Source organism: Leuciscus leuciscus (genome assembly GCF_965113295.1).
Source record: "Leuciscus leuciscus genome assembly, chromosome: 22".
NCBI lineage: Eukaryota > Metazoa > Chordata > Actinopteri > Cypriniformes > Leuciscidae > Leuciscus > Leuciscus leuciscus.
The window spans coordinates 23,090,483-23,112,135 of record NC_138746.1 but is presented as its reverse complement, the minus strand read 5'-3'; positions in this window follow the sequence as shown (position 1 = coordinate 23,112,135).

The following is a 21,653-nucleotide window of genomic DNA, read 5'->3' as shown; positions in this document are numbered from 1 at the left end:
AGAATAAAGAATTAACCAGTCAAATCAAAGATTTAAATTACAGTGATTGACATTTTGGCGAGAAAATAGGAGTTTGATATGAGCTGTGTTTGTGTGTGGGGTAATTAGGGGTCTGTTAGAGGTCAAGACAGGCCGTAAGGGATTATTCTCTGCATTCATTGTGCAAAAAAAGCTGTCCGCTGTCTGGACCATTTCAGCCTCTAAGAGTCTTCAGGAAGAAAGTGGTGTGCTGTCTTCATCCGCTGACCCCTGCTCTGATCATATTCACATGACCTTCGATCTCTGTCCAGGTCAAGCTCCCACTGTTCCCTCTGTTTCTCAACCGCATGACATCATCCCGCAGCACCGTCCAGCCCTTGGAGAGGGAGTCCAGACTGAACTGGGGGTGGTGCTGCTCAACAGCCTGCTTTCATTCAGGTCTTTAAGGTTTCCATGGTGACCCCCGCATTCCAAAGATCAGCTGGTTTCAAGAGGCCACATGCAACAAAAAAACACTAGGAGCTAAATAGAGGAAAGAAAACATTTCTATCACACAGGATCATTCCTAATCACTAATTATGATGTTTCTGACCAAAAGTTCTAGGGCTGTAATAGTTATCTGAAAATAAAATCATAAAAAACATTTTCATTAAGCTATACTTTTATTCCTTTTATTTCAGCTAAGGCAACATTTATCATTTTCATTCAGTTTAACTTTGAATAAAACTGAAAATAAAGTACAAACTATATAGACTTAAAAAACGAATTGAAAAACTAAAATTAAAACGTATATAAAAGTCAAAAACCAATTTAACATATGAATAAAACCTATAACAGTATCTCTGTATAAAATAACTGCGGAGTACAAGATATAAATGTTGTCACGGTGTTCTCTTATTCTGAGATCAAGTAAACACTGCCATCTAGAGAACAGAATATACCAATGACCCTACATGCAACTCTTTTCCATATAAGGACAGTTCACTGTGCCTTCAATCTCCAAAAAAAGAAAAGAAAGAAAAGAAAAAACACATAAAAGTAGGCTACCACAACAGTGGTTTGTTACATGTCTTCTGAAGCCATTATTCACCATCCACCCCTCCGATAGAGCTCTGAAATCTTGCATTGTTGAACTTTTATTTGCCATTTGTACCAGTACAGCTAGCACAGGAATTTTTGTAGCAAAGCTTGTTGAGTCAACATTAAAAAAGTCAACATAAAAGAAGAACTAACAAAACTATAAATAGACATTGAGAAGGTACGAAGAACAGTATAAACCTACAACAAACACAATAAAGATTATTACCTCCATGTCGGAGTATTGCACTGTCCTGAGATAATACATAATATAAATATTTAAAAAGTACTGTAATAAAACATTCTCTGTTTAACAGAGACAGACACATAAACACATCACAGGCATAAACTACCTCTATGTAAAAGGAGATAACACCTATCATTTTATAAAAATGAGACAGACATTTGTTCCCTCTGCCATATCCTCAGCCATCGGTCTGACCATGGCTGGAAAAAAAAAACGCACGTTTATAAAACGCTATAAAATCGCACCTTGTGTGAGATAATACTGTCCGGTCTGCCATATCTCAAGTTATATGTTGAGTGTTTAGGCCTGAACATGGAATGAGGCAAGGCCGCCTTAATGCACGGGCTTACCTGGGCTGAAGCCCAGGGGCCTCCCAAGTTCAGGTTCATGATGAGCTGAAAAGGTCATATTGTTTTAACTTGTCAGATTTTTGTCGCTGTATGTCGCTAGTCGCTTGTGGGCGTTGGTAGTGCTGTCGCTCTAATGTTATTGTTAGGGTGCGTTCACACCAAACGCGAATAGAGCGTCTGGCGCGAGTGATTTCAGTGTTGTAAAGACGCGTTTACGCGCGTCTAGAGGTCCCGCGGCGCGAATGAGGCGAGACTGCTCGTCTGGCCACATCTATACAAAACACCACCACAAGTGATATTATACAACTATATCATTTTAATTTGACTAGGAATTAGGCTCAAAAGAAACAGTATGCTGTTGGGAGAGTGTTTTTATATTACACACAGCAGTGTTCAGGGATTAAATCCTTTACTAGATTAACGATCGATCAATCTACAAATTAAACTCACTCATACTGTCATCAATTACTAAAACGTCATCCGAATTTGACAAATAGGCTAATACATTTTCTTGTCCCTAATAGTCAACATAATGCACTGTAAAATGAACTGCAGCAGTGCTAAACTTGCATCATAAAACTACAACACTCGAACTATAAATGTATGAATTAAACTCACTGAGACTGTCGACAGTTTCTTTTCCATGCATCATTTTATTATATACATGTTTGTGGTTAGTTACGGTCAAATCATATAAAACAGTGAAATCGCCCTTGAACTCTTCGGTCTTGCCGATTCACATGCAATTTCACTCGAGACGGTGACGGGAGCTGAGCTCCACTGAAAGGCTTCTTTCCTATTGGTCGTCGCTCGCGAAAATCGCTTCTCATTTGCATAAAGTTGAAATTTAGTTGCTGTGTGGTTGTTAAATAAAGTGTCTTGTGTGTTTATGTGCTCAGTGATATGTTAATAACAATATTAAAATGAAAAACAATATTTAAAAAAAATCACTGTTGTAGGTCTCGAAAGAAACTAATGCATTTTGTGATGTAGATTACCTATAGATAGGCTATTACACTTTTTTTAAATGAGACTCTTTAAATTGAGGGGATGGGGGGCCTACAAAACCTCTCAGCCCCGGGGCCTAACATTAGGTTAAGGCGGCTCTGTGTGTGGTGTGTATCCCTAAGAATGTTCTTTGCTTTCTTCCTGCAGTGTTGTGTGTATAAAGTGTCCACAGATGGATGGTCAGATCCGATGATCCTCTCCGCAGTCTTTATGAACTTTTGGAGAGCTCTCCTCTCTACCTGGGTGGTACTTCCAAACCAAACAGTAAGGATGGTTTGTGAGGATGCTTTCCACAAGTCCTCTATGGAGGACTCTATGGTATTTCCACCAACCCTGTGGTGTTCCTGTGCTTATAGTGAGCTCAGTAGAGATGTTACCTCCCATCCACACCTTCTGTGGTCTATCAATAAGAAAGTCCAAAACCCAGTTACAGGTGGTGGTTGGGACCCCGAGGTCTACCAGCTTCTCAATTAGCTTTCCAGGTCGGATGGTTTTGAAAGCAGAACTATAATCCAAGAAAAGCATTAAACAACAGTATTGTGATATATTATTACAATTTTAAATAACAGTTTCTATTTGGACATATATTAAAAGTTTTTTTTTTTTTTCTGATTTCTAATTTTAACGATTCCATTATTTTTATTTATGCAATTGTAAATGCAGTGAAAATATATTAATGCCAGATCTGATGCCACTTCTGTGTATGCACTGCAAAGATGGATTTTCCTTTAATGATTTAATTTGACTGGTAACAGTGGTTTTGTGTAGTTATTCTAATAGAATTTAGTCTTTTCTCTCTGTTTTGCATGCGTCATCATAATCATTATTGTTATTATTATTATTTTTATTAAATTTTTTGCCTCTGTCACAGTGTATTCTTAACCTGAATTAGCGCTGTTCATAGAGGTACGGTAGGCAACAACACCAACAGGTATCATGTGACACAAAATGAACATATGTTTTCTTCATGATACAGGGCATAATCTTAGTTTCGTTTTTATTTTGTTACCATTAGACATCACTGGGTTTTAATTTGAGGTATGAAAACCTGACGATACCACATATTGAAACATAAATTCATATAACATAAATTGCCTGTCATTTTCTTCATTTCTAAGTCAATAAAGTGTATGTTAAATGAATAAATGTAGTGTAAATGTAGTAATGAAACAAACTATACCGTTCAAAAGTATGGGGTCAGTAGTTTTTCAAAACAAATTAATACTTTCATTCAACAAGGAAGCATTAAATTAATCAAAATTGACAGTAAAGACTTTAACCAGTCTTCAGTGTCACATGATCCTTCAGAAATCAATTTTAATGTGATATATGAATAATGGTCAAAAAGCATTCATTGTTATTATCAATGTTGAAAACAGTTATTTAATTTTTTTTAGGATTCTTTGATGAATAGAAAGATCTTTTTATTTTTTGTAGAAAGCCTTTCTCTCCTGAGACCCTGCGTCCTCATATGAGGACATTACATTTTTGCCTCTTGACACAATGATAGTCAAATTTGTAAATCTTAGACCAGTTGGCCACATTTAGGGACACTGCCCACACCATCCTGTGGTGATATCACAACATTACACCAATGTCAGTGAGAAGAAAATGGCTGGAATATCAGCAAAACACTTGGTAAAAAATCTATTCAAATTATATGAATGAAACAAATGTATTTATGTACAATACTGTCTCTATCATCATATGGGGATTAAAATTTGACATATTTTAGTAATAGTAGCACTCTAGGACATCAGTAAATGTGAAGCACTCGTTTGAGGACATTGGGACTATATAACGTTATTTATTCTGCCATGTGGTTAGCTAAACTTGGGAATATTTTGAAAAAAAATTATTCCCATTGAAAAAACAACAACATTTGTCTGTGTGTATGTGTGTGTGTGTGTGTGTGTGTGCGTGTGTGTGAGCATGCATTATTGAGTTAACATGGAAAAACTGGTTTGCTTTAGTGCAGAAAACTGGTAAAAATCAAGAAGTTTAAAATGAAAGTGAGCCAATAAGTGGTCTTCTACTGCTCTCTGCTGGCCATTACCATTACTATTATTAAAAAAATCCGATTTTGTCAGTTTATCACTTCATTTGTACTGACACTTCACATAATTGCTAGTACTATGTCCTCACATGAGGACATCATATGGTAAATCATAGACCCACTGTCCTCACATGAGGACATCATTTTCTGCAAAAACTACTTCCTGCACAAAAACAAAATTTTAGTTATTATACTGTACTTATTAGGTCCTACTCATCCCAAATAGCAAGAAAAATGATCAAATGCACACCAGGCAAACTCTCGGGTCTCAGGAGGTTAAAGTGAATTTCGTTTTGTCTAAATTGTATCTTAATTTGAATCAATGTTTCATCGACCAGTTGCCTGGATTTAATCAATTAGAAGGCAAATATAGCAGATAATATGATCATGGAGGCGATTGCATTGCTTGTGAACTGAAGCACTGAAGAACTGAAGCTCGTCTCGACGTGCAGATTCTAAATATTTAAAATTATTGAATGGCTTTATTGTGTTTTAATGTTATATGAAATGTTACCAATAGTTATTTTCTCATTTGATGTCATTATCATGAAAAAAAGAAAAGAAAATGAAAGATTACAATTCAGGCTGTTTATAGAACGTGCTCGGCGGGCGACTCAGAGACTCCATGCGGATGTTGAGACTTCCATGTTGGAGACCACTGGTGTACAGTATACATTTCTTGGACTATTTAAATTTATAAAATAAATAATTTAAAAAAAGATCGTCACACTTCGATGGGAATATACCCTCCCAGATCAGCCGATCCATCTAGCAATCAATGGGTTGGTGCCTGCCCGACCACACTCAACAACAATAGGAAAAGGCGCGTGGTGGCTATTTAAACCACAGCGTCGACCTGTCTTTCTCCTCGACGGTAGCTGCGATTTTTCACACCGGATGTACTCGCAGGATCAAGTATAGATTGTGTTAAACACGATAAGAACACAAATTCTACGTTTATCCGTTAAAACAGCCGGTATTTCCCACAATGCTTCTGCTTTGCAGCTGCTATTGGCGTACATCACGATTACCAAGCGCTGCTATTGGCGTACGTGATGTTTACGTCACGATTATTAAGTATGTAAGGCGAACGGAACGGAACAGTTAAATTAACAATAAATTAACATGGTGAGTTACATTTTATAAACAAAATGGTCAATATTGTTTGTTTTCCCTCTATTTTGCTGACGAGAATTTCAAAATAAAGCCATACCAGAGTCTCAATGCAACAGACAGCGATTGATGCAACAGACAGCGATCAGCGATTTTGTGAACCGCTACATAATCCTAAATAATTATAAATTCAGTTGTTATAATACTTTACAATATTACTGTTTGTTGTTGTATTTTTCAAAACTTGAAACTTGTGTGCGTGTGTCAGTTGGATTTTTAAATGTTTTTGAAATAAGTCTCTTATGCTCACCCAGCCTGCATTTATTTGATTAAAATGTAGTAGCCTAGTATGTTCCACTCCAGTCCAAGTGTTGAAAAATATAGTGCAAAGCCATGGCCACTGCATCGTCCACTGATCTATTAAGGCGGTAGGCAAACTGTAAGGGGTTAATATGTTTAAGTCCAAGTTTCACTAGGCTCTTCATGGGAACTGATGTTAGTGCAACTGGCCTGAAATCATTCAGGGTAGATGTGTCTGTTTTCTTGGGGACTGGTATAATAATAGACAACTTAATAAGTGTGGTACTACTCCCTGTGTAAGAGACTAATTAAAAATGTCTGTGTACACACCTGCCAGTTGTTCCCCGCAGACCTTCAATACACCATCAGGTCCCACTGACTTACGGGGGTTTACCTTCTTAAAAACCTGCTGAACCCTTGCTTGCGTGAGCTGGAGCGCACAGTCCAGTGTTCAAAAAAAGTTGAGGGAGTGTCCAAGTTTAATCTGTCAAATCTGTCATAAAAACATTCATGTTCACATTAATGCACCATGTCTAGTGTGACATAAAACATTCAGTAAACAACCTAGATTAGATTAACTGTCCATTTCTCTCAGAATGCTAGCTACTGTATGACAAAAATGTAAATAATGAGTCAATATTTAATCAATTCTGTTTTGTTCTTACCCTGATAAGCTTAGTATTATAATATTTTAGACCTGTCGGGATGGTTTTCGCGGGAAATTGCCTGTGCGTGTTTCGTCAAATCTGTAAATAGGCCTACTAAGAAAAGTTATCTTACGAGAGGTCTCTCGTACTGCGTAAGTATCTTACGCTAGGGGAAAATCCCTTTTCCACGAGATATTGAAGCCAAGAAATTATCCTTAATTTTGTATTAATGTAAAACGTGTTGCGGCAGCATGCAGACATAGGCAAGACAGCTCGCGTGCCTAATGGCTGATCTGCAGCAACTGCAGCAGCCTATCGAGCGAGGCCATTCGTGACGTCAGACCCAATGAGGGTGCTTCGCGCACGGGCGTGGCTTAGGCCTATTAATAAAGCTCGGGGGCAGCTGGTATCTGATTTTTCATCTCTTCAGCGAAGCTCTCGCATCGCTGGATCCGGAGAGAGAAGCCGCGCCGTCTGAAGAAGCCTTTCAGCGGGACGAGCCACTGCAACTGAAGTCGCTGGCCGCGCCGCCTTCAGTCGCTGCTCCTACTGTGCTATCCGGCGCCTATATCCTTTACTGCCCTTACTGATCTGTATGTGTGTGTGTGTGTGTGTTCGCCGCTGCGACACACACTCTCTCTAAAAGAGCCAGTCGTCTTTTTAAAGATGCCTTCTTCCTGTGGCTCGTGCAGAGCCCCACTCAGCGACGGGGACCGCCATGTGATTTGTGTTTCCTGCCTGGGTGAGGATCACGCAGCTCTCGCGCTAGCTGACGGCGGCTGCCCTCACTGCGAGCTACTGCCGATGGTGACTCTGAGGACTCGCCTGGCATCCTTCTCCGAGACTGCGCATCCGCCCGCTGCGGTACCGCGCCGTAAAAAGCGCCGTGCTCAGCGGGTCCCGGAACCCCCCCCAACCCGCCAAAGCTCGCCGGTTCGCCCGCCTGCTTCACCTGCTTCGCTAGCGTCACTTCCTGATGGACAGCGGCCGCCGTCTGCCACCGCTTCCGTCGAGGACGCTGATGAGGAAGCTGCATCTGGGGAGGATGATACCTGCTCTATCCTGGCGTCGGGCAGTGAGGATTGGGCGAGCTCTGTGGATCTCGCGCCCGCTGCTCGTGAGCCGTCGGGCAAAAGAGCCAGCATCGAGGCAGAGCTGATGCGTGTACTCGCACAGGCCGTGGCGAGCCTCGGCCTCGAGTGGTCAACGCCTGAGCAGCCTGCTCACAACCGGCTGGATGGATTCTTCCACCTTCCAAAGCTTGCCGCACGACGTCAACCATGCTCGGCCGCGCTTACACCGCCGCTGGACAGGCTGCGTCAGCGCTGCATACAATGGCCACCCTGCAAATTTTCCAGGCCGATCTCCTCCGAAAGCTGGACGAGAAAGGACCAGAAGCGATTTGCGTGCAAGACTTGAGGAGTGCCACGGACCTCGCTCTCCGCGCTACTAAGTCTGCTGCACAGGCCATAGGACGGAGATCTATGGTTCTGCCATCTATGGTTCAGCGTTCCTCGACGCCCCGCTTTCCTCTGCTGGCCTCTTCGGATCTTCTGTCAAAGACTTCGTGGAAAGATTCGCTGAGGTGCAGAAAGCGTCACAGGCCATGACGCACTTCTTACCGAAGCGCTCTAGTTCCGCAGCAGGCCGTGCGAAACCGTCTGCTCGGAGCTCACAGCCACAACCTCCGCCCACCGCCGCCACTTCGCAGCGTCGACAGGCCCAAAGCTCGAGACCACGCTCTCGCTCTACCAGCCGCCGCCCCCTCCGCGTGGGCCACGGCCTAGGATTGCGGTGAAGCCCGAGGTCCCGAAGTCGTCCTAGCACGCCTATGGAAACGATGGTGTTCAGGTCTCGCTGCAGCCAGACTTCCACCAAAACTCATCGCTCGTTCAGTTCCAGGAAATGTGACTGTTCCAGTGTATTCTGCGGTAAACAAGCCGGAACCACTGCCCGCTTGCCTGCACACAAATGCCGTTTTCACGGCCACCCAGATAAATCCCATAAAGAGTGTATTTTCTGGTATTCCGGCCACGGCCGATGGTGTTATTGAGTGTAGTAAAAATTAGGGATGTCCCTATCCGATCCACGGCATCGGTATCGTGCCGATACTGGCCCAAAACGCTAGATCGGAAATCGGAGGATACCGATACGATACCTATTAGGGGTGGAACGGTACATGTATTCGTACTGAACGTACGTTCGGTGCATGGATTTAAAAAAACTCGCGTGCACATTATTTAATGTAGGCTAAAACGGAACTAACGATACTGTTAGATACGCGCATAGACATATGCGGGTTCTTTAGGGACGGACACCTAATCTGTAGCCCTGCCTTAGCTCTGAACGCGCGTCTATATTGCTTCAAATGCTCGCTTTATCATTATACGCGCGCGGCGCGTCCTATTCGCTTTGGACGCGCGAATGGTTTCAAACTGTTCAATCATCGAACTAGACGCGAATTTGACGCTCTATTCGCGTTTGGTGTGAATGCAGCAAAATGAACAGGCAACGATTGCAATGCTGCAATGTGTGTGTGTGTGTGTGTGTGTCAGAGAGAGAGAGGCACGGGCGCGATCGAACAGTGGAAACATAAAAACATACTCCGTCATTTTCATACAGGACATCATTAAAACTGCAAAAAGTGTTTAGCCTACTTATATTTGTGTAAAACACAACATTGTGCTTTTGTCAAACTGTAAACTCTTGTCAAACTGTAACTGTCACCCAACCAAAATCACACACACACACACACACACACTGTTTAAAAGCAAAAATTATCTCATCTTTTGGACATTCATCATATTGCATTGGTTTTCATTTATTGTCCTAAAACAGAGCACTAATCTGTTTGTTTTTAAGTTACTCATTCTACATTGATTAAAAAAGAAAATCAAATGTGTTTTTAAAAGTAGTATTATTTTATACAGAACTAAATTATTTATAATTCAGATGAGAATAAAGTTAAAGTTAATTAAAATTTTAAGGAAACAAATATATTGATCTAAAATATAGCAAATTAATTTTAAATTCATTCAGGTTACCAAACATATCTCAAGGTCTTTTGAATAAAGGGTGGCAGTCTTTCATTATCAGCTGCTGTTGTGGACTATATACTGGAGAAGTATTTGTTCTCCATTTGAGTGAGATGTTTTTATGTGGCTAAATGAGCAAAGTGCTTCCATATATTTTATTATTAGTAGTATTAGTTCAAGAATAAAATAAAAATATCGTATTGATATCGGTATCGGCAAATAGCCAAAGCTGCGACATCGGTATCGTATCGGAAGTGAAAAAGTGGTATCGGGACATCCCTAGTAAAAATGCCCACAACCCAGTGTTCATTCCTACACACAAGCACAGCCCGTCACACAGGGCTCGCGCACATGAAATCGACCCACATCGATTGCGCATTAAACGTAGTAAATGTGCCCACGACCCAGTGCCCACAAAGACTACGCTCTGCATGTCTCACGGTTTCTGTAAAAACGAAACCAACACGCATTCAGTCTGTTCAGGCAGACAATGCACTCAGTGTAGTAAATGTGCCCGCTGTCCCGTGCCCACATTCACTCACAGACATGACAAGTCCTACGGGACTCGCCCAGCCCTCCCCCTCCCGGTTGACCGCCGCAGAGGAGTCGAGTGCGGGCAGTCTGCCCGCTGTGATCAGCGCGCCCCCTGCCTCAAATGTCGTAAGCACGGCGTTTATGTTACAGCACACCGAAGCTCTTCTGTCGCCAAGCGACCAGAGCGCGCCTCGCATTCAACCCCTAGCCATTCATGCAGATGCATGGGCAGTGCTTCCCGGGGTTTCGGAGTGGGTGCTAAACATTATAAAGAGAGGCTATTCGCTGCAGTTCTGTCGACGCCCCCACCGTGGTGCGGCACGCGTCGAAACTACGGTGAAAACAGAAGTAGCACACCTACTTCGAGCCGCAATATCGAAACTGTTGAACAAAGGGGCCATAGAGCCTTTAACTCAAGCTCAGAGCGAAGGGGGGCTGTACAGCAGATACTTCCTGGTACCGAAGAAAGACGGGGGCCTCAGACCCATACTAGATCTAAGACAGCTGAACAGAGTGCTTGCGAAACGCCAGTTCAGAATGCTCACAACCAGAAAAATCCTCGCGCAGATTCACCAAGGAGACTGGTTTATGTCAATAGATCTGAAGGACGCGTATTTTCAAATACAGATAGCGTCACGTCACAGGCGATATTTGAGATTCGCCTTCGAGGGCCAGGCATATCAGTACACAGTCCTGCCGTTCGGCTTGTCCCTAGCACCCCGTACATTTACGATGTGCATGGACGCAGCGCTCGCACCCCTCAGACTCCGGGGCATGCGAGTATTGAACTACTTGGACGATTGGCTGATTCTAGCTCAATCACACTCGGAGCTCATAGAGCACAGGACCATTTTACTCGAACACCTCGAGAATTTGGGTCTCAGAGTCAATTGGGCGAAGAGTTCTCTGTCTCCCAGCCAGGTAATATCTTTATAATACTAATATCTGTCTATGACAGCGCGACTGTCGCCACAGCGCGCACTGAACATCCAGCGCGTAACGAACTCTTTCCGCTGCGGCGCTACTGTCCCGCTCAGAAAATTTCAGAAGATGCTGGGTCTCATGGCCTCAGCATCATCAGTACTTCAGCTGGGTCTGCTGAGAGCGGCGCACGTGCCAGGGCTTCTAAATATGGGACCAGACAGGCTGTCCAGGAACAACGTTCCGACAGGCGAATGATCTCTACACCCACAGACAGTCCAACTGCTGTGGAAAAAGTTCGGCAGAGCGAAGGTAGACCTATTTGCGTCTCAGGAAAACGCTCACTGTCCGGAGTTTTTCTCCAAGAGCTGGAACGCGCTGTCTCATGTTTGGCCCCGCTGCCCGCTCTACGCCTTTCCCCCCGTCTCTCTCCTGCCCCAGGTGTTAGAACGGATCAGGGAAAAGGGATGCTCAGTGCTGCTCGTAGCTCCGCTCTGGAAAAACCAGGCCTGGTTCCCAGTTCTGATGCAGCTAACAAGCACTGCCCCATGGCCAGTACCGGTGATGAGGGACCTCCTCTCTCAGGCTAAGGGCTCGATTTGGCATCCTCGCCCAGAGCTGTGGTCCCTTCATGTATGGGCTATCAATGGGTACCAGCTGACCTCCCAGAAGGAGTGTTAAACACGATCACGCAGGCTAGGGCCCCGTCTACTAGACGGCTCTATTCCTCGAAATGGTCGGTGTTCTCTAGCTGGTGCACAGCTCGTGGCATATCACCCCCAGACTGTGGGGTGACGGAGGTTCTCTCCTTCCTACAAGAGCTGCTGGATAAGGGTAGGACCCCTTCCACGCTCAAAGTTTATGTGGCGGCAATAGCAGCGTTTACTAAACCAACGCTTGGTCAGTCAATAGGAAGGAACGATTTAGTCATCCGCTTCCTTAGGGGAGCTAAGAGGCTGAATCCTCCCAGAGCTAAGAGGCTGAATCCTCCCAGACCTCCCTCAGTCCCTGTGTGGGACCTTTCTACGGTGTTGGAAGCCATGAAAGGTGCCCCATTCGAGCCTATCCAAACGATTGATGTTAAACACTTGTCTTTCAAGACAGTGTTTCTTCTGGCTCTCGCTTTAGTGAAGCGCATAGGGGATTTACAAGCGCTCTCAGTGAGCGCGACGTGTATGGAGTTTGGGCCAAATGACTCGAGAGTTGTACTCAAACCTAAGCACGGTTACGTTCCAAAATCCCTCAACACACCGTTTAGGGCGCAGGTCATTTCCCTGTCAGCCCTGCCGGTCTCTAACGAGGAGAGGGACGCGAGCTCCCTTTGCCCAGTAAGGGACTCTCCCGGACTCTCTGTGAGTTCTCTTGGTGATTATGCACTATATGAGCCCCGGTCACCTGCCCTTGGGACTTTGGTGTTGGATCCCAGCACGCACAACGTTTTACATTGGGTCCCCTAGCGTAAGATACTTACGCAGTACGAGAGACCTCTCGTAAGAGAACGTACTCGGTTACTAACGTAACCTCGGTTCTCTCTAGAAGAGGGAACGAGTACTGCGTAACTTGCCGTGCAAGCAACACGCTCTGGTTCGCTTCGGCGATGAAAAACCAGATACCAGCTGCCCCCGAGCTTTACGAATGGCCTCGCTCGATAGGCTGCTGCAGTTGCCGCAGGTCAGCCAATAGGCACGCGAGCTGTCTTGCCTATCTGCAACGCGTTTTACATTAATACAAAATTAAGGATAATTTCTTGGCTTCAATATCTCGTGGAAAAGGGATTTTCCCCTAGCGTAAGATACTTACGCAATACTCGTTCCCTCTTCTAGAGAGAACCGAGGTTACGTTAGTAACCGAGTACGTTACTTCGGCTACTTGACGCGTGTAGCTTCACCATTGAGGTCCTCGGTAATTTTTCGAAGTGCATACAATGAAGGTTGTGAAATAATTGCCTAATGTTAAAGGTGGGGTATGTGATTTGCAAAACGGCCAGCAGATTTTGAAAATACACAACTCAAATGGTCCTACCTTCTTTCCTTTGACTCCACCCATTCAAAGAACATGAGGGGGATGGGGGGAGAGGGGGATGGTACGACCGTTTGATTGAAGCACTTACTGTCCAATCATTCTAGGTGGTCTTGGAAATGATTGGCTGGAGTTTTTCGAGTCCTGCCCGTTCCACAGATGATTAAATTGCTTAATTTTCATTTCAGTGCTTCTAACTAAGTGGCTGTAAGTGGGTTAGGAATAGGATTTCAAGTGATTTTGAAAAAATGGCCAAAAAAGAGAATTACATACCCCACCTTTAACTCTACTTTGGTGCTGCTATGATATTGCATATCGCCACGATAACCGACTTCGTCTGAGCTGCTTTAGGAGCCGTTCACATGTTTGCGCTCTCACGTTCGTTATTTTAAATGTAGATGCGCGAAAAGTGCGCCCAAATAGACAGCGATGTCGTCGTAACGCTCGCTTGTTTTCCCAGGCAAGGTAAAAAAAAAATCAAAATCAAATCAAAGTAGGCTTTAGGGCTTTATATTCACAGAAGGTGCGAGCCGAGCGCGAATTCCAGCGCGACGCTTCACGACACGCAGTTAACGCATCTGTCGTCAAAACTTTCCGCATCGGAAACCGCCCCGAGGGGGGTTCCCCGTGCGTAAAAGTTCTCGCTCTCCCAATGGCGCAGGGCCGCCGAGCAGGCGTCACCGTTACCGAGCGGCAGAGATCGCGAATCGGGCTGAAATGTAGTGACAAAACCCATTTCGTGAACATTCTCATTCTCAGGAGACCCAACGGCACAACTTGGATAGATGAAGCCATGAGACCCTGCAGCCTGAGGCATGTGCGATATTGTACTCTCGCCCCTTCTCTGAACTGAGACAGACAGTTCAGCGAGCGAACGCGCTCTTGAGAGAGACGCGCTCGCATGGAGACTGAGTTCAATTCCAAGCCCAGGAAAATGACATTCTGACTGGTAGTCAGATTGTTTTTGCTCGCATTCACCTTGAACCCGAGGGATGTGATGTGCGCGAGCACCAGGCCGGTGTCCAGCGACACCTTCTCCTTCGATTTGGCTATGATGAGCCAATCGTCAATGTAAGTCAGAATTCTCAGCCCTGATAGTCTCAGGGGCGCCACGCCCGCTTCCACACACAGACAGAAAGTTCGGGGACTCAAATTGCCCCGAACGGAAGAACTGTGAATTCGTAAACAAATGCCTTGGTAGGCGAAACGAAGATATTACCTGTGGGGAGGGTAGATGCTTATGAGAAAGAAAGCATCTTTCAGATCGACTGATGTGAACCAGTCGTTCTGCTTTATGGCACAGGCGAGAGAGCCTTGTGTCACATTCTGAAATTGTATTTCCTCAAGTGTTTGTTCAACACTCGAAGGTCCAATATAGGGCGGGGGGCGCCACGCCTTTTGGAACATGAAAATACCAGGAATAAAAACCATGGTTTATCAGATTGGGTGGCACCATCTGAATCGCTCCCTTGTTTAGGAGGGAGGAAATTTCCTCTTTCAGAATGTGTGAGGCGTTTTCTTCTGTGTGAGAAGAGAGAACGCCATTGAAAAGCGGAGGATTTATTGCAAACTGCAGCCTGTAACCCTGGGTTACGGTACGCAAAACCCACTCGGGCGCTGAAACGGCTTGCCAAGCGGCTTCGTGACTCGCGAGCGCCCGAGCGGGGCTGTATGGGCCCAGCTGGTTCATTTGTGATGCAAAGGCGCCATCTAGTGGGCACACTAGAGGCGACATGCAGGGGTTCGGAGGGATTTCCTCTCTCTGCAGTGAGAAGTTTTCTCTGCGGAGAGAGGTCTTCTCTCCAAAACGAATTCATTTGATTCGTATAACTTTGTGTGTTTTGTGTTTAGCAAACACTGGAGCCGAAGCCTTTATTAACAGAGTGAGGGGAACATAGTGTGGTGTCCACTGTGCTATCTTTCCCTCACAAGGTGCCCCCTGAAAGTGGGGGGAAAACACACATCTCCTGAACACATGAACTGGGCAGTCTCAAGTGCAGGCAGAAAAATTATATCCGCGGAGAGAGATACTCTCTCTGTAACGGATTTATTTAATTTGTTTGTTTTAAAGTGTTATTTAGTTATGTGTGTGTTTTGTGTTGGGGAACACAGGAGCCGAAGCCTTCCACACACAACGCCCACTAAACAGACGGGCTGGGCAGCCACGAGACGGGATTAACCGACCGTCCGCGGGAGACCCTGTGTCTTTTGGACAGGGGTTCCAGGACCGGGAGAGAATCCGGAGGGCTCGTGACCCGTGAACGCGGGCTCGATACTCCCAACGCTCGAACAACAGGCAGGCTGCTTGCGTTCGGGGCCGCCTTCCTAGGAAGGCATAAATTAAAAGCCTCAACCCGTAATCGTAACAGATTAAGGCCCGTGAGACCGTGTTAACAGTCTAGCGGGACGCTCCAGCCGTGCTTAAGAGCTTCGTGAACTCTGTAAAAAACGGTTTTAAGAGTTGCTTCCTCAGACTGGGCGGTGGTCCCAGCGCTTACCCGTCGTAAATATTCCTATTTCCTGGTCGGTGGCGCTCTGTGGAGCTGGCCACACAATGTTGAGACGAACGGCCGCTCGCTCACAAACTTCCAGGAGGATAGACTGAGGCAAAGCCGCGTGAGCGCTAGCCTAGGCAACGCTAAAAGGACCGCGTCATCCCCGTCGTCAACGAAAGTGAGGTTTTCCCGCGAAGATGTCCTCTTCAGGGAATGCAGATTGGGCTGATGTCAGCTCAAATATTTTAGAGAGGTGGCGCTCCGGGAGTCCCCCGGTAGTGTCATCATCACCGTGTCCCCCATCCGAAGGCCGTCAGAAAGGCCGAGCACGGCGCGCTGGGTCGTGCAACTAAAAGCTGGCTTATAAAAGCCACATGGGCAGCAATTACAATGACCGCAAATCTCCAGGTTCTCCAAAGCTTCTTGAGCGTGTTAAGCCCAAGCAGACCGCGCAGAACGAGAGGGTCCTTAGCGGCGATGAGAGCACCACACGCGGCCGGGCAGGCTCGTCGTGATAGGCTGTTCCCCGGAGAAGCGGCGGTTAGACGGTCACATAGCCATGGGTGGGCCAGCGGTGAAGAACTCGGAAAAATCCGTGGCGGGCAGCCATGTAAGGAGGAGCAGGTGAAGGAAAGCGAGAGCGCGGGCGGCTCCGGATGCAAAAAACACAGCGGATAGGCTGAAGAAACGACTGTCACTCACGTCTGGCGGAGGCTGATCTGGCGATATGTCCTCCTGAAGACTCGAAAGTGAGCAGCGTAACGTTAATCCAACCGAACTGTGTCAGTGCAGAGATCGCGAGAAGCGAATGTCAACTGAGGGGGAGGAGCGCGCCTGACAGCTATATGCCTTAGGTAAGGGGGTGTGTCCTTACCTGGCATTGGCTGCGCGCTTCTGTCTGTTAGCCAGACTTGGTGCAATTGGATGCTTCTGCAGAGGTCAGGTACAGGATGCCCTTCCCATAGGATCTCGAAACGAGATGATGAAAGAGAACCTAAAGATTCACACACAGGTATTAGCTCATGCATCTGCATTCCACAGTTTCTATGTATTATGCATAAAAACATGAACTCCTTGCTTTTAATGCTTCTGCTTTTAATGTACTTCCAAAAAATATCTTGGATTACCAGAATCCAAACTTAATGTGAAACAGCAGTTGATTTCTCAAATTTGCCATTACTGTTGTAATTTATATTAATTTGCATTAAATTACTGCAACATTTTATAAAGGCAGTTACAAGAGAGGTTAGTCAGGTTACCTAGAAGAGTAGCCTAAAACAATGTCAAAAATAGCTATATGGCTACTGGTCAACATTAATATTAATACAATACACCTAGTGTGACCTCCTAGATTACATCTGTCAGGAAAAAAAAAAAAGTTTTAGAGGCGGATCAAGTCATTGAATTTTGATGAAAGATTATTAAGACAAAGATCTTTTCTACACTGGAGTTAAAAAATTACATTAATACATTTATTCAGCAAGGATGCATTAAATTAATCAAAAGGCAGTAAAGAAACTTACAGTAATTAAAAAGTAATCCAGCCCCCTGTCAGTGGAAATTAATAACAGCTGGTTCAGTCCCAAATGATGGCCTACAAAAAAGGTCTCATTTCCAAGGTGTCACACAAACAGACACATCTCATGATGGGTAAAAGCAAAGAGCTGTCTCAGGACCTCCGCAACCTAATTGTTGCAAAACATAATGATGATCACACGCACGCACGCACGCACACACACAAATATAAGTAAACACTTTGCGACTTTTCGATCGCGCCCGCGAATATATATATTCCAGCATTGTAATCTTTACATCGCAGCCTGCTTCAGAGCTAAGGCGGGGCTACAGATTAGGTGTCCCTAAAGAACCCGCGTATCTACCAATAGTTCCGCATTACATTAATTAATTTGCACGCGAGTTTAATTTACTTTTATACAGTGTTTTCTCCGTGTAAATTTAAGCACCGAACCGTTTCGTTTCGAATACATGATGTACCGTTCCACCCCTAATATTACTCATAAAAAAAAACTAGATATTGCGAATACATGTTTGCTTCTAAAATAAAATAACTGCTTTAATTTGTCATTGCACTAACGTAAAATGGTGTGTGAAATATTTATTGTCAGATGATGAATAAACTTGATGAAAAACATTAGTTTGTGTACAATATTTGGCTTAAATCAATCAAACAATTAGATGATCAGTTGATCCCTCCTAATTTCATTTAATTTAATTAGCAGTAAATCCGTTTTATGACAGTTGATAAAGATATTTTAAATAATTGAAAAAATGTAGAAATGTAAGTGCATAAAACAAAAATTGAAACGCTCATAAATGCGTCGTCCCAATATAGTCGTTCTGTCTGGTGTTTTTTATTCCTAGACAACACAATATAACTGTGAGGCCAACCTATATTTATAGTTCCGATACTGGCTATCAATGTGCATGACGGTAGGTAAAGTTAAGGATAAGAGCTGTAAGTTAAACAACAAGTTGGTTATATAGCAGAGCTGTTTATGAGAAATCTTGAGCACATAAAAAAATAATAAAAACGTACATTTTAAGAAGGTTTACTACTGTTGTGACAAGCTGAGACATATGCAAAATACTCGCGTTCTTGCCAAAATGATTGGCCTTTTCGTTTGTCGTTGTTTACGTAATGCCCCGCCCCCTCAGTGTGTCTGCAAATCAGAAGCGGGGAATGTCAGGGAATTAGATAAAAAATAAATCAGGTGGTTTTTTTTAATGTACATCGTTTAGCGCATACAGTTTCTAGAAATTAACATTATTTCATATTAATTCGAGCTATTGCACAAATATAATTATAATACATTTCATAATGACAGTTAAAAAAAGTCTGATGTTATTGTAATCATGCTATTTTCTTATTCCATATCAGTGATAAATTGTTTGATTCTTTCTGGTTTGTCGTATGTATCAGTAGCTTTATAGAAATGCTGTCTATATCGCAGGACTTTTATAGAGCGGATGTAGTTCAGGACCTCGGTAATTTTTCGAAGTGCATATAATGAATGTTGTGAAATAATTGCCTAATGTTAACTCTACTTTGGTGCTGCTATGATATTGCATATCGGCGATAACCGACTTCGTCTGAGCTGCTTTAGGGGCCGTTCACGTTTGCGCTCTCACGTTCGTTATTTTAAATGTGTAGATGCGCGAAAAGTGCGCCCAAATAGAGAGCGACGCCGTCGTAACCATAGATGATGTCTATCAGAGAATGTCTAATAGGAATGGTCGTAACGCTCGCTTGGACAGAAGGTGCGAGCCGAGCGCGAATTCCAGCGCGACGCTTCTTGACATGTGGCTCATTTAAACTATTTTCAGATAACGGTCTTAAAAATAACTTTTAATTGCAAAATAACGTCCCCCGACCCTTTAAAGAACTCCACATCATGACCGTCTCCGAACGTGCCCGGAACGTTACTGTTAGGCGACGTCCTTGACACCAGTGGGGACGTTCTGAGAACGTCCTGGGAACGTAACATTTCTAGCTGGGTAAAACCTTTTTTTTTTCTTCTTTTTTTCTCAACGTAGTTATTTAAAACATAAGAATAATAATGGTAGACCTGCAAAAATAAATTCAATAAAACATATAGAGAGCGATAATGTAAAATAGTTGTGACAATCATCACTCCAGTTACTTTTATTTTATTTTACTTTAGGCTATAGTCACCGGGGGGCGATCGAGACGTTTTGGCTTGACTTTTCAGGGCTTGTGCGGCACGCTTGATATTTACATATTACCATTGCGAATACATGTTTGCTTCTAAAATAAAATAACTGCTTTAATTTGTCATTGCACTAACGTAAAAAGGTGTGTGAAATATTTATTGTCAGATTATGAATAAACTTGATGAAAAACATACAATTAATTTGATAATTTGTGTACAATACGGCTTAAATCAATCAAACGATCAGATGATCAGTTGTTGAACCCTCCTAATTTCATGCCTTTAGCAGTAAATCCGTTTTATGACAGTTGATAAAGATATTTTAAATAGTATGAAACCTTCGCGTCCGGTGCAGAAAGGCTAGCCTACTTCTACATTAATTCGGATACAACTGAAAATGGTGTTTGCATTTCAAAACGCTCTCTGTCCATACCAGCGTTTTCAAGCGTTTTCCAAAAGTTTCTCGTCCATGCTGAAACGCCGGAAAATTATTATGAATTGAAAACGTATTTGCTACATTTCAGATTAATATACTTGTTTTCCTTAATTTTAATTAACAGTAACTTAAACACTTTGCAGTTTGAATGATGTCCTGTATAAACAAAAGTATGTTTTTATGTTTACACTGTTCGATCGCGCCCGCGCCTCACTCACACACACACACACACACACACACACACACACACACACACACACAAATATCAGTAAACACTTTGCGACTTTTCGATCGCGCCCACGCCCCTCTCTCTCTCTCTCTCTCTCTCTCTCTCTTTCTCTCTCTCTCTCTCTCTCTCTCTCTAGTTCCGCATTACATTACAATACGAAAACATACATGTACCGTTCCACTTTAAGCTACTGATACATACGACAAACCAGAAAGAATTAAACAATTTATCACTGATATGGAATAAGAAAATAGCATGATTACAAAGTCTAACATCAGCCTTTTTTAAACTATCATTATGAAATGTATTATAATTATAATTTTACAAATATATTAATCTAAAATGTAGCAAATTATTTTTCAATTCATTCAGGTACAATTACCAAACATATCTCAAGGTCTTTTTATTAATTTAATTAATAAGCTAATTATATAAAACTATTGTCAGTGCACTACAAATAAACTGGTTGTAGCAAATTAATTTAATTCATTCAGGTACAATTACCAAACACATCTCAAGGTCTTTTTGTCTTTTTATTAATTTAATTAATAAACGAATTATATAAAACTATTGTCATTGCACTACAAATAAACTGGTTCTATGCCTTTACTTTATTAATAAAACTTATTTAAAAAATACAAGGCTTAAGTAATTTATTTTCCTTTGGTGGTACAGACTGAGACATGCACAAGTCTTCTGCATTTTTATTTTGCTTTTCCCTCCATTGTACCGAGCTCGTACCCAACCGTGATGTCTGAACCGAGGTATGAACCGAACCGTGACTTCTGTGTACCGTTCCACCCTATTGTGTGGTAGTGGCAGAGGTTAGTTAACTTGTCACAACGAGTGAGGAAGGTTAACATTGAGCAGCTAAATCTCGAATTTGGGGAATAGGGAATCACCTGGAAGAAAAAACAAAAGAAAAAAAACCCTGCACAGAGAGTCTGCTTGCAAAGATAACGTGGCAGGCTTGACTTTTTGGAAATGGCAAGTTCTGTGGTATTTTACTGAACAGATAAATTGCCATATGTAGCTTTCTAACGGAGTTTATTGTAAAACATTATCTATTGTGAAGGGTCATTTCATTATGGGTTGTTGTAGCGCAGGAAGTACCGGATCTATTAATGAGGAAAGCTACAGTAACATCTTCAGATCCTTTTCATCTAAACTGTTTATGTCTCTTAAGCCTAGTAGTGAATGTTTTATGATCATTAGTATAATCTGTTTGAACCATATTCATCCGCAGTCAGAGCCAAAGCACGACCAAAACAATGTTCTTCCGCAAAATGCATACAGTTTTGTTTTGTTTGAGGGCCAAAAGTTACATTGTATTGTTACATATTACCTAATAATAGAGTAAAAAAAAAAAAGGAGGGATTAATTGAGAGAAATAAAGTCATATTTGTGAGATATGAGGGTATACTATTATGGAAATGAGCTTCCACAGGTTTGGAACTATTCCTTTAAAACAAATACATTAATAGGCTTGATGCATGAAAACAAAGCTTCTATTCA